We start from the raw sequence: 16,046 nt of genomic DNA, 5'->3' as shown, positions 1-16,046 counted from the left end.
ATTGCACTGTGTTCCCACTACCCAAAGTCAAATCATCTTTTACCACCATATATTTGGCTACTTTATCTTTTATTACCATCTCACCCTCTTCCCTCTGATAACTGTTATCTGTGTCTGTGAGTTTTTGTTTATGTTTTCTTCTTTGTTTATTTGTTGCTTTCAGTTTTATATCTCACATATGAGTGAAATCATATGGTTCTTAACTATTTCTGTCTGACTTATTTTGCTTAGCATAATATTCTAAAGGTCATCTGTGTTGTCACAAATAGCAGTATTTTATCATTTCATATAGCTGAGTAGTATACAATGGAATATATTTATTTGTTTTTAAAAGTATATTTTATTAATTATGCTATTACAGTTGTCCCTTTTTTTCTCCCCTTTATTTCCCTTTGCCCTGCACCCCACCTCCTGCCAGTATTCCCTGCCTCTTAGTTCATGTCCATGGGTCATACATATAAGTTCTTTGGCTTCTCCATTTCGTATACTATTCTTAACCTCCCCCCTATCTATTTTGTATCAACTATTTATGCTTCTTCTTCCCTGTACCTTTCCTCATACTCTCTCCCCTCCACCTCCCCACTGATAACCCTCCATGTGATCTCCATTTCTGTGATTCTGTTCCCATTCTAGTTGTTTGCTTAGTTTGTTTTTGTTCTTTTTTCTTAGGTTCAGTGTTGATAGTTGTGAGTTTGTTGTCATTTTAGTGTTCATAGTTTTGATCTTCTTCTTTTTCTTAGATAAGTTCCCTTAACATTTCATAAAAGGGCTTGGTGATGATGAACTCCTTTAACTTCACCTTATCTGGGGAGCACTTTATCTGCCTTTCCATTCTAAATGATAGCTTTTCTGGATAGAGTAATCTTGGATGTAGAGCCTTGGCTTTCATGACTTTGAATACTTCTTGCCAGCCCCCTCTTGCCTGCAAGGTTTCTTTTGAGAAATCAGCTGATGGTCTTATGGGAACTCCTTTGTAGGTAACTGTCTCCTTTTCTCTTACTGCTTTTAAGATTCTCTCCGTATCTTTAATCTTGAGTAATGTAATTATGATGTGCCTTGGTGTGTGCTTCCTTAGGTCCAACTTCTTTGGGACTCTCTGAGCTCCCTGGGTCTCCTGGAAATGTGTTTCCTTGGCCAGATTGGGGAAGTTCTCCTCCATTATTTTTCCAAATAAGTTTTCAATTTCATGCTCTTCCTCTTTCCCTTCTGACACCCCTATGATTCGGATGTTGGAATGTTTAAAGTTGTCCCAGAGGTTCCTAAGCCTCTCCTCATTTTTTTGAATTCTTGTTCCTTCATCCTGTTGTGGTTGCATGTTTCTCTCTTCCTTCTGCTCCAAATGGTTGATTTGAATCCTGGTTTCCTTCCCCTCACTGTTGGCTCCCTGTATATTTTTCTTTATTTCATTTTGCATAGTCTTCACTTTTTCCTCCATCTTGAGACCACACTCAATCATTTCTGTGAACAACCTGATTAGCAGGGTTTTGAACTGTGCATTTCATAGGTTGGCTATCTCTTCATCACTTAGTTATATCTTTTCTAGAGTTTTGATCTGTTCTTTCATTTGGGCCATATTTCTTTGTCTCAGCAGGCCTGTTACTTTATAAGGGGCAGAGCCTTAAGTTTTCGCCAGGGTGGGGCAACCCAGGATGCTGCATTGTGACTCTATATATGGGGGAGGGGTCCAAGAGGGAACAGTGCCACTTGTTTGGTTCTCAGCTGGCTTTCAGTCACTTCTCCTGCTATCCACAAGCAAATTGGGCCCTTTTGGTGCAGATTCCTGTGTGGGTGGGTTTGTGTACATTCTAGGGTCTCTCCCATGAATGCTCCTGTAAGGCTGGGAGTTTCTCCAGCCACCTCAGCCCCCACAGATTTTTACAGCCAGAGGTTTTGAGGCTTTCTTTTCTCACGATGGAACCCTGGGTTGCATGGTCTGTCTCACTCCACTCTTGTTCCTCCTGGTTTATCCGCAGGCATATGTCCTCCAGCCATTGCCTAGCCACTCATCTTCTCTGCCCCAGCTGTCCTATCTCTGCTCCTCCTATCAGTCTGGATGAATATTTCTTCTTTAACTTTTTGGTTGTCAAGCTTCCTTCCATACAGTTGAGTTTCTGGGAGTTCTAGTTGATTTTTGTGTTTAAATTCGTTGTTGTCCTTCTTTTGGTTGTGCGAGGAGGCAACATGTATGTGCCTATGCCTCCATCTTGGACAGAAGTCTGAAATACACTATCTTTAGATAGAGCACATGATCTCAAACTTATCACAATCCCACCACTCCTTGTTGTGTGTCTGACGTGTGGCTCTAAGGCACTGACCATTTATCATTCTACTTGTTCTACTCTTATCTATTCACTGTCAAAAATAGATTTGAGAAGAAAATGAAATATTTCTTTTACCTATGCTTTAAATAAAACTGAAAATAGCCTGAGAAGGAGAGCAGCTTATGATTAAGTTTATGGACTTGGGAGTTAGACTATCTGGGTTCAAATTCTTGTAGCCCCTCTTTCTTAGGGTTGCCAGGTAAAATACAGGAAACCCAATTAAATATGTATTTGAGATAAACATTGAATAACTTTTAATATAAGTATATCTCACATATTTGTGTTTGTCAAGTCTGACAACCCTTCTTCAACTTGCTGTTTGACATGTACAAGTTAGCTTCACTACATCTCAGTTTCCTGGTTTGTAAATTGGGGATAATAAGTGATATTGTGATGATAAAATAAATATTATCAGCTATCATTATTAGTTCTTGTTAAAAATTTTTAATTGAGATATAATTGACATAATATAATATTGTATAAGTTTAAAATGTATAGTATGTTGATTTAACACATACAGTGTGAGGGAAAAGTATATTTACAATTGTGAGTATACAAAACAGAGTTTATTCTTGTATTATTATTTATTAATTAATGTATTACTTTCCATATGAACAACTATAAACCTACTTTTGCCTCACCCTGTATATATTGCAATATGATCATCACTGTAGCATTAGGTAAGACCTTCACCACATCACAATAATTATCATTTCCTTTTTGTGGTGAGAGAATTTAAGATTTAATCTCTTGGCAACTTTGAAGCTTATAATACAGTATTGCTAACTATCATCACTATGCTGTGCATTAGATCTCCAGAACTTAATTTATCTGTTAGTTATAAGTTTGTACCATTAAACAACATCTTCCTAATTCTCCTACCTTCATCACCTAGTGCCCACCATTCTATGATTTTTGTGAGGTCAGCTTTTTAATTTTTTTAATTTACTTATTTGTCAATTACATTTGGCATTCAATTTTTTTTAAATTAGTTTCTGGTGTACAGCATAGTGATTTGACATTTATATTATTTACAAAGTGACTTCCTCAGTAAGTCTAGTACCCACTTGGCACTATATATATTTGTTAAAAATATTATTGAGTATATTCTCTTTGCTGTAATTTATATCCCCATGACTATTTTGTAATTACCAATTTGTACTTCTTAATCTTCTTCACCTAGACCCCCAACCACCCTCTCATCTAACAAACATCAGTTTGTTCTCTATATTTATGTGTCTATTTCTGTTTTGTTTGTTCGTTGGATCTCACATATAAGTGAAATCATATGGTATTGTCTTTCTTTGTCTGAATTATTTCATTTAGCATAAGATCTCTTAGATCTATCCATGCTATCACAAATGGTAAAATTTTATTCTTTTATATGGCCAAGTAATACTCCATTGTATATATGATCACTTCTTTATCCACTCCTCTGTTAATGAGCACTTACGTTGCTTTCACATCTTCACTGTTGTTAATAATACTGCAATGAACATAAGTTTGCATGTATCTTTTTTAATTAGTTTTTTGAATTTCTTCAGATAAATTCCTAGATATGGAATTGCTGGGTCATAAGGTAGTTTTATTTTAAAATTTTTGAAAAACCTCCATACTGCTTTCTACAATGGTTGCATCAATTAGCAATCCCACCAACAAGTGCAAGGGCTTTCTTTTCTCCACATCCTTACCAACACTTGTTTGTTGATTTATTGATGATAGCCATAGTGATGGGTGTGAAGTGATATGTCATTGTAGTTTCAATTTGCATTCTCTGATGATTAGTAATGTTGAGTGTCTTCATATGTCTATTGGCCATCTGCATGTCCTCTTTGAAGAAATGTTTATTCATGTCCTCTGCCCATTTTTTAAATTGTATTTTTTGGGTTTTTTGCTATTAAATTGTGTGAATTTTTTATACATTTTGGATATTAACTCCTAATGGAATGTCTCACTAAAGAATATCTTTTCCTCATCAATAGTCTTTGTATTTTGTTAGCAGCTTCCTTTGCTGTGCAAAAACTTTTTAGTTTCATGTACTCCCATTTGTTTATTGTTTTCATATGTTTCCACAGCCCAAGAATTTATATCAGAAAAAATATATTACTAAGAACAATGTCAGAGAATAACTGCTTATGTTTTCTTCTAGGACTTTTATGGTTTCAGGTCTTATATTTAAATCTTTAATACATTTTGAGTTGATTCTTATATACAGTGTAAGAAGGAAGTCTAGTTTCTTTTTTTGCATGCATCTGTCCAGTTTTCCCAACATCATTTACTGCAGACACTGTGTTTAGCCCATTATATATTTTTGCCTCCTTTGTCATAGTTTAGTTTGACCATATATGTGTGGGTTTATTTCTGGGTTTTCTATTCTGTTCCATTGATCTACATGTCTGTTTTTATTATTCCAGTACTAAGCTGTTTTGATTACTATATCATTGCACTGTTATTTGATATCAGGTAGTGTGATACCTCCAATTTTATTTTATTTCTCAAGATTGCATTAGCTAATTGGGGTCTTTTTTGATTCCATGTACATTTTAGGATTATTTGTTCTAGTTTTGTGAAAAATATCATTGATGTTTTGATAGGGATTACTCTGAACCTATAGTTTGCTTTGGGTATATAGACATCTGATCAATGTTAATTCTTCCTATCCATGACATGTTGTATACTTGCGGTTATTTGTATTTTCAATTTCTTTCCTCAATGACATAATTTTCAAGTACAAGTCATTTATCTCCTTGGTTAAATTTATTCCTAGGAATTTTTTGATGCAATTATAAATGGGATTGTTTTCTTAATTTCTCTTTCTGATAGTTCATTATTGTATATAATGTATACAATATGTATAAAAATGAAACTAATTTCTGAATATTAACTTTATATCCTGCTACTTTACTGAATTCATTAATCAGTTCTAATGTAGTGTAGTTTTTTAAGTGGAATCTTTAGGGTTCCCTATATATAGTATCATGTCATTTGCAAATTATGAGAGTTTTATTTCTTCCTTCCCAGGTTTATGCTTTTTGTTTATTTTTTTAAATCAGATTACTTTAGCTAGGACTTCCAAAATTATTTTTAACAAGACTGGTGATATTTGACAGCTTTGTTTTATTCCTGATATTAAAGAAAATGCCTTTAGCTTTTCTCCACTGAGTATGATGTTGGCTGTGGGTTTGTCATATATGGCCTTTATTATGTTGAGGTATGTTCCCTCTATTCCAACTTTGCTGAGAGTTTTTATCATAAATGGATATGGGATTTTGTCAAGTGCTTTTTCTGTATTTAATGATTTGATCATATGATTTTTGTTTGTGTGGTATATCATATTAATTGACTTGTGGGTATTGAACCAAGCTTGCATCCCAAGAATAAATCCTACCCCTCCAACCAGTCTTGATGTAGTTTCTTTTTTATATCTTTAGTTACAGGACTTTAGTTCAGCTAGTCTTTGGGTGGTTCTCCAGGTTAATTGTTCTATAATTTTGTTGTAATTTTCATGTGGTCATGGGATAGAGCAAGCACAACATTTACCTACTCTGCCATCTTGATTGGAATGGTGAGTTCAGCTTTTTTAGATTCCACATATAAGTGAAATTATACAATATTCATTTTTCTCTGTCTGACTTCTCTTATTTAGCATAATGTCCTCAAGTGTCATCCATGTTGTTATGAATGGCAGGATTTCCATCTTTCTCATGGCTGAATAATAACATGTACACACACACACACACACACACACACATATCACATCGTCTTTATCCATTTATCCATTAATGGACAAAACTTAGGTTGTTTCTGTATCTTGGCTATTGTGAACAATGCTTCAATGAATACAAAAGTGCCAGTATTTCTCCAAGATCCTGTTTTCATTTCCTTTGGATATACACTAGAAGTGGAATTGATAGATCATAAGATAGTTCCATTTTTAATTCTTTGCAGAACATCCACACTGTTTTTCATAGTGGCTGTACTAATTTACATTCCCACCAACAATGCCCAAGCATTTCCTTTTCTTCACATTCTTGCTAACACTTGTTATCTCTTGTCTTCTTAAGGACAACCATCATAACAGATGTGAAATAATATTTTATTGTGATTTGATTTATATTTCTCTGATGATTAATGATGCTGAGCATCTTTTCATCTACCCCTTGGCCATTTGGATGTCTTAGGGAAAGTGCCTATTTAGTTCCTCACTCACTTTAAAAAAATTTTTTTTATGTTCACCTGAGGACATGCTTATTGATTATTAGAGACAGGTGAAGGGAGAAAAAGAAGAAGAAGAGAAACATCTATGTGAGAGAAAACATTGATCAGTTGCCTCGCACATGCACCCTAACCAGGGACTAAACCCTCAACTTAAATATGTGTCCTGACCAGGAATTGAACCCACAACCGTTGGGTTTACTTAATGACGCTCCAACCAACTGAGCCACACCAGTCAGGGCCTTGTCCACTTTGAATTGAATTTTGAGGGCGTTTTGTTGTTGTTGTTATTGAGTTGTATGAATTCTTTATATGTTTTGGATATTAATTCCTTATCCAATATATGATTTGTTATCCAAAACAAATATTAGTTCTTTTGAGAAAAAGCCTATTTTGTTGGGACAATGAGGAACATGTCTTATATGTTTAAAAAACAAAGTATGTCTGTGTTTAAATATATAATTTCAGATGCTCACTTAGGTAATTAACATTAGCTGCCACTCTGAGCAAAACTTGAAAATCTCAGTAGCCCAACAATAAAGATTTCTTCCTACTTTACATATTGTACAATGTAGATCAGGAACCATCTCACTTTTACATGGAAGACAGGACCTCCAAAGTCTCCACAGCTGAGGAAAAAGGAAATAGAGGTGGTCTCCCAGCGATTAATGACCTTGACCCAGAAGTGATGCAACAGCTTTCATGTATAGCCTGTTGGCCAGAACTAGTCACATGGCCTTAACCTAACTGCCAAAGAGCCTGGGAAATATAAGGGACTACACAGAATATCTGGAGAATAGTAACTGTTTTGGCCACAGGTACCATTATAGGGCAAATATCATCTGGCTCACTTTTTATATTACCCATCTGGCTGCTGTACATGCAGCATATGCAATAGATCCAACATCAGATGATCTGTGTTCTAGTTCTGCTCTTTCCGAGCCAGAGAAGTGTATCCAGAGGATTTTCTTTTCTTTGAAGATTACTCCTCCTGTTGCTAGAGAAGAAGGGGATTTTTTCCTCTTCCTGTCAGGAGCAGGAAGTTGTTCTCAGTTGTGTTGCTTATATTGTTGATGTGGATACTTTGAAACAGAATGTGAAGACAAGCAAAAGAGAAAGGGATGGTGGAAACTCAATTATTCTGATTAAGGGACTCACTGGTAAGAGAAATAGTAAGGACTTTTAAATTCATAGCATATATACTAGAATGCATTTTTTATTTTGGATTTTGGAGATACCCTGATGTCTTCCAGCATTTGAAGAATAATTCTCAGAAGAGAGGCAATTTTCTGCATGGGTCCAATTAGTGGTGTGAATCCCAGTGTTTGCCCAGAACAGAATTTCACCAAAAGCAATTCAGGCTATAGCTCTATGTTCAGAGGGACACCATGTCAATTAATATAGCCAGGCATTGGGGCTCACTGACTGGTCTAAGAGACTGAAGGTTAGTGCTAGCTCCTGACTGCCAAGTTTAACAAAGCTATGTTGTTATAATCTCATCTGAAATGGATTTCTGAGCCCTGCACAGGGAAAGGGGAAGAGAGTAGCCAGCCTATGATGAGTGATGAAATTTTGTCAGTTACATCCAACATGAACAGCCCATAAGTCAGGGAATATTTCCTGATATGAAAATCTTGATTTGAAGCTTGGTGATTATTTTTAGTTAAGTTCTGAGAAGTTGCAAGTAGGGGCTTGAAAATACAATCAAATCCCCAGAGCAGATAAGCCATCTGTGTGTGCTAAAAATAATGAGAAGTGAATTTAATCTTTGTACTATTTGAAAAAGGAGAAAAATGCTCTTGGCAGGTCCATAAAATATGTATGATGGTTAGGGTGGCAGAGACCAAAAGCCAGGAAGAGAATCATTCCTTTATGTCATCATTGTGCCTAGGTCATCTTCAAAAGTTCCATGAGCTGATACTAGTCTTATGTGCCTATGTCTTAGTGCCACAATAATTTCTGTAAAGAAATAATTCTTTTATCAGAAAGATCACATGTTTGTCCTATGACATTTATCAATATTGAGAGGCATTTCTTAGATATTCAATAAAGTCAGGGAGACTCACACTTTTGGGAGACTGTGATGGTCCTTCATCAATCCTGTGCTTTACATATTTCCCAAATCCAGAAATCTCTAACAGCTGTATGATAACAATAAAACATTTCAAATATAGTCTCTCAATATCCTCAAGTGAAAATCAACCAAACCCTTATAATTCCTTTTTATTCTCAATCACACTACACAGTCATGAAACTTTCAAACCATATATTCAGTGAGGTCAAACACTGAATACTATCTGTTTAACAAACTAAGACTTTCCTTACATTTTCAGCTTTTTTCTTCTTTCAAAATTAGATATTGTTATATCTGGTTAAAGGAAGATTCTATGATGCGAATTTGTTTTCAGATAGTTTCACTTAAGCTATACCCACTTTCTAAGGCTTCTTATCAGTCTTTCCAGTGATTCTGTGATGCTATCAACATTCTTATAGTAACTTCCTTTACTACCTAAATCAGCCAGTTAGTTCCTGTTGCTTGCCACCCACCAGAATTTCTGCTTGGTACATTATCTATTCTGCCTAGTGCTGCTGTAACACTAGGCAGAATAGATAATTCTGCCCAACGAAACTGTAACATCTTTCAGGATGCGTTAGCATAAAGTCCGGCATGCATCATAATGCCCAGCATAGAACTTCACATTTAAAATTTAACAGATAGAGGACTTCCAGCCAAGATGGAGGCTGAGTTAGATACACTTTGCCTCCTTGCACAAACAAAAGAAGTATAACAACGAATTTAAAAACAAAAAATAACCAGAACAGCCAGAAAATATAACTGTATGGAAGTCCAACCACAAAGGAGTAAAGAAGAAACATTCATCCAGACCTGTAGGAGGGGCGGAGACCAGCAGCTGAGGTGGAGAGGACCCGCAACAAGGTGGTGGCGAGAGAGCCAGGTCGGTGAGGCGGCAGCTGGCTGACTGGGTGGTCCCACATTTGCGTGCTGATAAACTGGGAGGAACAGCCAGGGAGTGAGACAGACCATGTAATCCAGGGTTCCATCGTGAGAAAAGAAAGCCTCAAAACCTCTGGCTGTAAAAATCTATAGGGGTTGCAGCAGTGGGAGAAACTCCCAGTCTCACAGGAGAGTTCATTGGAGAGACCCACACACCCAAGAATCACCACCCAAATTGCTACCCAATTTGCTTGTGGATAGCAGGAGAAGTGACTGAAAGCCAGCTGAGAACCAAACAAGTGGCACTGTTCCCTCTTGGACCCCTCCCCCATATATAGAGTCACAATGCAGCATCCTGGGTTGCCCCACCCTGGCGAAAACTTAAGGCTCTGCCCCTTATAAAGTAACAGGCCTGCTGAGACAAAGAAATATGGCCCAAATGAAAGAACAGATCAAAACTCTAGAAAAGATATAACTAAGTGATGAAGAGATAGCCAACCTATGAAATGCACAGTTCAAAACCCTGCTAATCAGGTTGTTCACAGAAATGATTGAGTGTGGTCTCAAGATGGAGGAAAAAGTGAAGACTATGCAAAATGAAATAAAGAAAAATATACAGGGAGCCAACAGTGAGGGGAAGGAAACCAGGATTCAAATCAACCATTTGGAGCAGAAGGAAGAGAGAAACATGCAACCACAACAGGATGAAGGAACAAGAATTCAAAAAAATGAGGAGAGGCTTAGGAACCTCTGGGACAACTTTAAACATTCCAACATCCGAATCATAGGGGTGTCAGAAGGGAAAGAGGAAGAGCATGAAATTGAAAACTTATTTGGAAAAATAATGGAGGAGAACTTCCCCAATCTGGCCAAGGAAACACATTTCCAGGAGACCCAGGGAGCTCAGAGAGTCCCAAAGAAGTTGGACCTAAGGAAGCACACACCAAGGCACATCATAATTACATTACTCAAGATTAAAGATACGGAGAGAATCTTAAAAGCAGTAAGAGAAAAGGAGACAGTTACCTACAAAGGAGTTCCCATAAGACCATCAGCTGATTTCTCAAAAGAAACCTTGCAGGCAAGAGGGGGCTGGCAAGAAGTATTCAAAGTCATGAAAGCCAAGGCTCTACATCCAAGATTACTCTATCCAGAAAAGCTATCATTTAGAATGGAAAGGCAGATAAAGTGCTCCCCAGATAAGGTGAAGTTAAAGGAGTTCATCATCACCAAGCCCTTTTATGAAATGTTAAGGGAACTTATCTAAGAAAAAGAAGAAGATCAAAACTATGAACACTAAAATGACAACAAACTCACAACTATCAACACTGAACCTAAGAAAAAAGAACAAAAACAAACTAAGCAAACAACTAGAATGGGAACAGAATCACAGAAATGGAGATCACATGGAGGGTTATCAGTGGGGAGGTGGAGGGGAGAGAGTATGAGGAAAGGTACAGGGAAGAAGAAGCATAAATAGTTGATACAAAATAGATAGGGGGGAGGTTAAGAATAGTATACGAAATGGAGAAGCCAAAGAACTTATATGTATGACCCATGGACATGAACTAAGAGGCAGGGAATACTGGCAGGAGGTGGGGTGCAGGGCAAAGGGAAATAAAGGGGAGAAAAAAAGGGACAACTGTAATAACATAGTCCATAAAATATGTATATATATAAAAATAAAATAAAAATCACTAAAAAATAAAATAAAATTTAACAGTTACAAATCTGGGTTCATATCACCATGGTTAACATGCCAGGTTTCCCCTTTGCCAATTGCATGACCTTGGACATGTAACAACATTTCTAAATCTGTTTTCTCTAGTAAACTTACGGGTACCTACTGGTTTTAATGCTGAAAACAGGGTCTGATACATGGAAGGCACTTCATAAGTATTAGCTATTACTAATGTAACAAGATTAAATTACATTATTTCCTGTTATGTTCATATCATGTATCATATATCAATGATATAATTATATGCTTTACTATGTATTATATATCTGTTATATAAGTTATATGTTTGCATTGTATGTATCATTATAATAAAAGCATTCAATAAAATAAATGTTTAATGGAATTTAGCTGTTTCTCAAAGTGTAAGCTTAATTCCAGTTTATATTATGAGGTTTCTGTTTGATTGTTTTTAAGTTTTTAAGTTTGTACCTTTGATTTCTTTTTAAATCTGTGCTGAAAAGTTTATTTTGAGGGAAGTAAATTTTAAAATTCAAACTATTAAAATGCCAACATGGAGTTTTTCATAATATGCTAAATTTTCCATCCTTTATCCGTGCATTCTTCACCTCGTTGAAATGTTGACATTTTTTTCTAAATGTCATGGTGTTTTTCATGAAGAATCTGTCCATTTCATCTGCCTGAATATAATGCTTCCCTGGACAAGTTGCATTTTCCACAAAGTTGGAGCTATAAAGTCATCTTTTTATCCAAGCCCTTTTACTTGATCTTAGGATGGCACATGACACTTAGGTTACTCTGTTCTTGCATTTCTGAAGGCCCCTGTGTGTTTTTCTTCAGTAGATCCATTAGTCAGTTTTTTTCCTGAATCTGACCTCTCTGAAAATGGCATTACATTTTTGCTGCACTTCTTTCTCCCTGGCACTGCAAAGGATTCTTATGAACTTTAACACACTCCGCCTTTTCTTAGTGCTGATGTTAGACATTTTCTTTTCTTTTTTCTTTTTATTATTATTATTATTTTTATTAATAATAAAAAAGAAAAAGGACTTTTTTATTGCTTTTTAGAGAGTGAGGAACGGAGACAGGGGGAGACAGAGAGAGTGAAAGAGAAACATCAATCAGTTGCCTCCCATACACCCCAACTGGTGTTTTAACCTGCAATCTAGGCATGTGTCCTGACCAAGGATCATACCCGCAACCTTCCTGTTCATGGAATTATGCTTTAATCTACTGAGCCACACCAATTTTCTTTTGTTTTATGGAGAACTCTATATCCTGGACTGAAATTATAACACCTCAATTATCATATTGTTAAAATGGCAATCAGGGATTTGTTGGTTTTTTTGTTTTGTTTTTGTTTGTTTGTTTTTGGAAACCCCTGATTCCCAAAAGAGTCTCATTCTAGAACTGCTATAGTTGAAGTAGATTTGATATATCTGTTCAACAGTTACTAATTGGGAACCTAATATGGGTAGGATTTGCTCAGAATGCTGGCCTGATTCAGAGAAGAATTTGACACATCCACCAATGTGTAGAAGCAAACAGTAGCAGAGGATGAAATTCTTTACAGAAGATCAATGCTCATTTTTATTTCAAACTCACCACACCAGTCCTATGTGGGGTATAAATACAGTAAGTTTCCCATAGATCTCTAAGGACTGAAGAAAGACAGGAAAGGATAGAGGGAGGAGAACATTGTAAGGTGAATAGGTTGGTTAAACAATATCTGCTGCCTCAGTATCCTGGAAGTTTTCTTATCCAGTTTCACAACTAAGGAAACAAAAGCTCAAAGAAGCCTAGTACCATTGCTTTGGTCACACAGCTGGACTATGCCAGAGCCACTGGTTGGCTGGTTAAACTTGTGCTCTTGCCACTCATCGTCTCACTGTCCCATACATGGGATAGAATGTGGCAGGTAACAAACCAGGGCAATGCACTGTTCTGACCAGCTGGAAGGCTCCTTACTGCTATTTTCCATACCTGAGAAGATAAACGAAGTCAAAGAAAGAGCAGTTGCAAGATTTTAACTTCTATTGATTATTACTACCTAATTAGAGGTCATTTGGTATAGCCTATTAAATTTCTAAATGTGTTAATTTATTTAGCCAGACAGTCTACATCTTGGTGTCTATCCCACTTGCACATTGGTAGAAAGAAGTATGTACACTAATTGTGGAATTTATGTAATGTGCAGAAACTGGAACAACACAAATGTTCTTTAGTAATGAATAATTAAATAAATTCTGATAAATCTATACTATTAAAGGCTAAGTAGATAAGGTATATCTGTGTGTAGAACAAAAAAAAGATCTTCAAAACACATGTGAAAAGATCAACAGAAGCATGCATGTAGAATGATTGCATGTATGTGTAATAAGAAAAAATAGGTACATTTATAAAACTTTTTAATATATAAAAGTTAATCAGACCCTATAGTAAAATTATAGAGAAATTCATAAAAAGGATTAATGATTCAAGATAAATGTACTTCCAGCTGGTGGGGGGGGGGGGCGCTCAGTGGTGTACCAGGTAAAATGCAGTTAGATACAAGAAACAGAAACCTGAACAGTGGTTTACTTTCTTAGCAAGAAGTCTGAATCTGTCTATTCCTAGGTTGATTTAGCATCCCAACAATGTCATCAACGACATAGTTTCTTCCTGTCATCCTCAGTTGTTCTTCATCTTTGGGCATGTCACATTGTTGTCCAAAATGGCAACCACAGCTCCAAGCATCTCAGCTACACTCAAGACCAGGAAGCAGGAGGTATATAGAACAGCAAAGAAAAGAAGGATGCTTTTAATGAGCAGTGTCTTTGCATCTCTCAACAAACTTTTCTCCAGACATCTCTTCTAGAAATGCTTTCTTCTAGTTCATTGGCCAGAACTAGGTCATAAGTACACACCCCCTGTTCCCTTACATAGCCACACTGTGAGACTATAATTCTGGCTCTTCCATAATCTCTCATGGAACCCTGACTAGAAATAAGGAGCTTTGCAGTTCTAGAGAGCATCTGATGGCGTCTGCCACAGTAGGTTTCATGCAAGAAGCCGTACTCGGGTTGGATCTGAAACAATAATGCAAAGAACATTTATTGGATTGTTTATTCCAACATCACTTTTCTAAGAATGGTCCCTTCTCGGCTCCATGTGGGAGTTGCCAAAGTCATATAATATGTTCCAGTCTTCTGGGAATGTACTGTAGTAGATTTTAATAATAACTGCCAAATTGGTCTTTGCTTTATTTTTTTTCTCTCTAGAGGCATTTCTTTCTTCCTTCCATTGAAGCTAATTTAGTAAACATCACACTCCTGCTTGGCTATCAATCTGATGCTCATTGATTGTTTGTACCCAGTTTCCAGCATCAGTTAGATATCAATCATTTCAACAGAAAGTATTATTAACCTGTATAAGAAAACAGAAAGGCAGAAAAGGAACACTAGTACTAGTACAGAAGTAGTACTGAAGGAAGCTTGCTACCACCCCAAGTGTTGGGGGAAGAAAGAGGTTCTATTAAGAACCAATTAAGAGAAAGAAGGGGAGGTAGGGAACATAGAGGCTTGTGGGAGGAGACCCACATCACTGGAACTGTCTTTTGAAGAGGGGATACCTGCAGGTTCTGGTGTCTCTGAGAGAGTTTGGCACACCTGGTTCTGGTAATGGAAATATATGCTACGTAGAACCAACTCCTGCTACTGGAACCAATGGACTGTGCCAAGTTTAAAGCCCATACTGGAGAGATGCGAGCAGCAACAGCAAGCAAAACCAGCATCAGCATGTCCTTCTCCCTCCTCCATCTTCCCAGGTCCCTCTAGTGTCTCCTACTTGCATACCTAACAGGAAGTGGATGGTCAAACACGGGTGGGGCTTGAAAGAGTCCTAGCCCCAACATCACAAAGCAGAGTATGGAAGACTTGGAGCTAAGATAGCTTAATGACCACCATATTATTTGTCATTATTTTTTAGCACATCCTTATTAAATGGAGGCAATAATAGAACATATCTCACAGCATTATTTTGAGGTTTAAATGAGATAATTCATAAGAAGTAATTAGCAGAGTGCCAAGAACCTAGTAAGTACTCAGGAAGTATTAGTGGATGTAATTACTATTTATTCAACAAGTATTTTTTGTGTACCTATTATGTGCCAGGTACAGATCTAAGTCCTGAAAATACAGTGGTGATTCAGATAGAGGTCCCTGTCCCTGTGACACTTGTGTTGTGATCAGTGCCCCATAACGAACAAGATCATTTCAGAAAGGGGTAAGCAGTGTGGACCTGATAAAACCATCCTGCACTTGAATGTTATAGCGAAGAAGTTACTGAAGATTCAGTGGTCAGCCAAGAAGAAAATGAATAAAGCCACAGACAAGGAGAAAGTACTCGCAAAATCTGTATCTATTAAAGACTTGTATTCAGAATATAGAAAGTTCTCTCAAAACTCATTACAAGAAAACAAGTGACCTATTTTTAAAGTGGACCAAAAAATTGAACAGTCCATCAAAGAAGATATGCAGATAGTGATTAAGCACAAAAAAAGATGGTCAAGTAAAAAGTTAACCAATTAGGGAAAATAAAAATGAAAACCACAATGCGACTCTACAATGCAAGTATTAAAATGCCTTTTTAAAAAGCTAACAATATGGCTGATGAGGTTACAGAATGACTGTAACCTCATGTGGCTGATGGGAATGCTAAATAGCACTACCACTTTGGAAAATATTTTGATAGTTTTTTATGGGGTTAAAAGCATACTCACCTTACGAACCAGCAATTCCATTCCTAGGTACTTAGAGAAATAAAAACTTAGACTCACACAAAAACCTGTGTACAAATAAACATGTGTCATAACCAT

General features: G+C 36.7%; 1 pseudogene; it reads right to left on the bottom strand.

The window, feature by feature from the left end:
- Positions 1–14,969, bottom strand: part of LOC129088145 (small nuclear ribonucleoprotein-associated protein N-like) — a 53,279-nt pseudogene extending 38,310 nt beyond the window's left edge.
- Positions 14,970–16,046: the final 1,077 nt, after the last annotated feature.

The sequence above is a fragment of the Pteronotus mesoamericanus genome, unplaced genomic scaffold, assembly GCF_021234165.1.
Source record: "Pteronotus mesoamericanus isolate MK-2021 breed Mesoamerican mustached bat unplaced genomic scaffold, CSHL_Meso_final scaffold_54, whole genome shotgun sequence".
Classification (NCBI taxonomy): Eukaryota; Metazoa; Chordata; class Mammalia; order Chiroptera; family Mormoopidae; genus Pteronotus; species Pteronotus mesoamericanus.
Note: the sequence above shows the minus strand (reverse complement) of the source record. Positions and strands in the feature narration are given on the sequence as shown.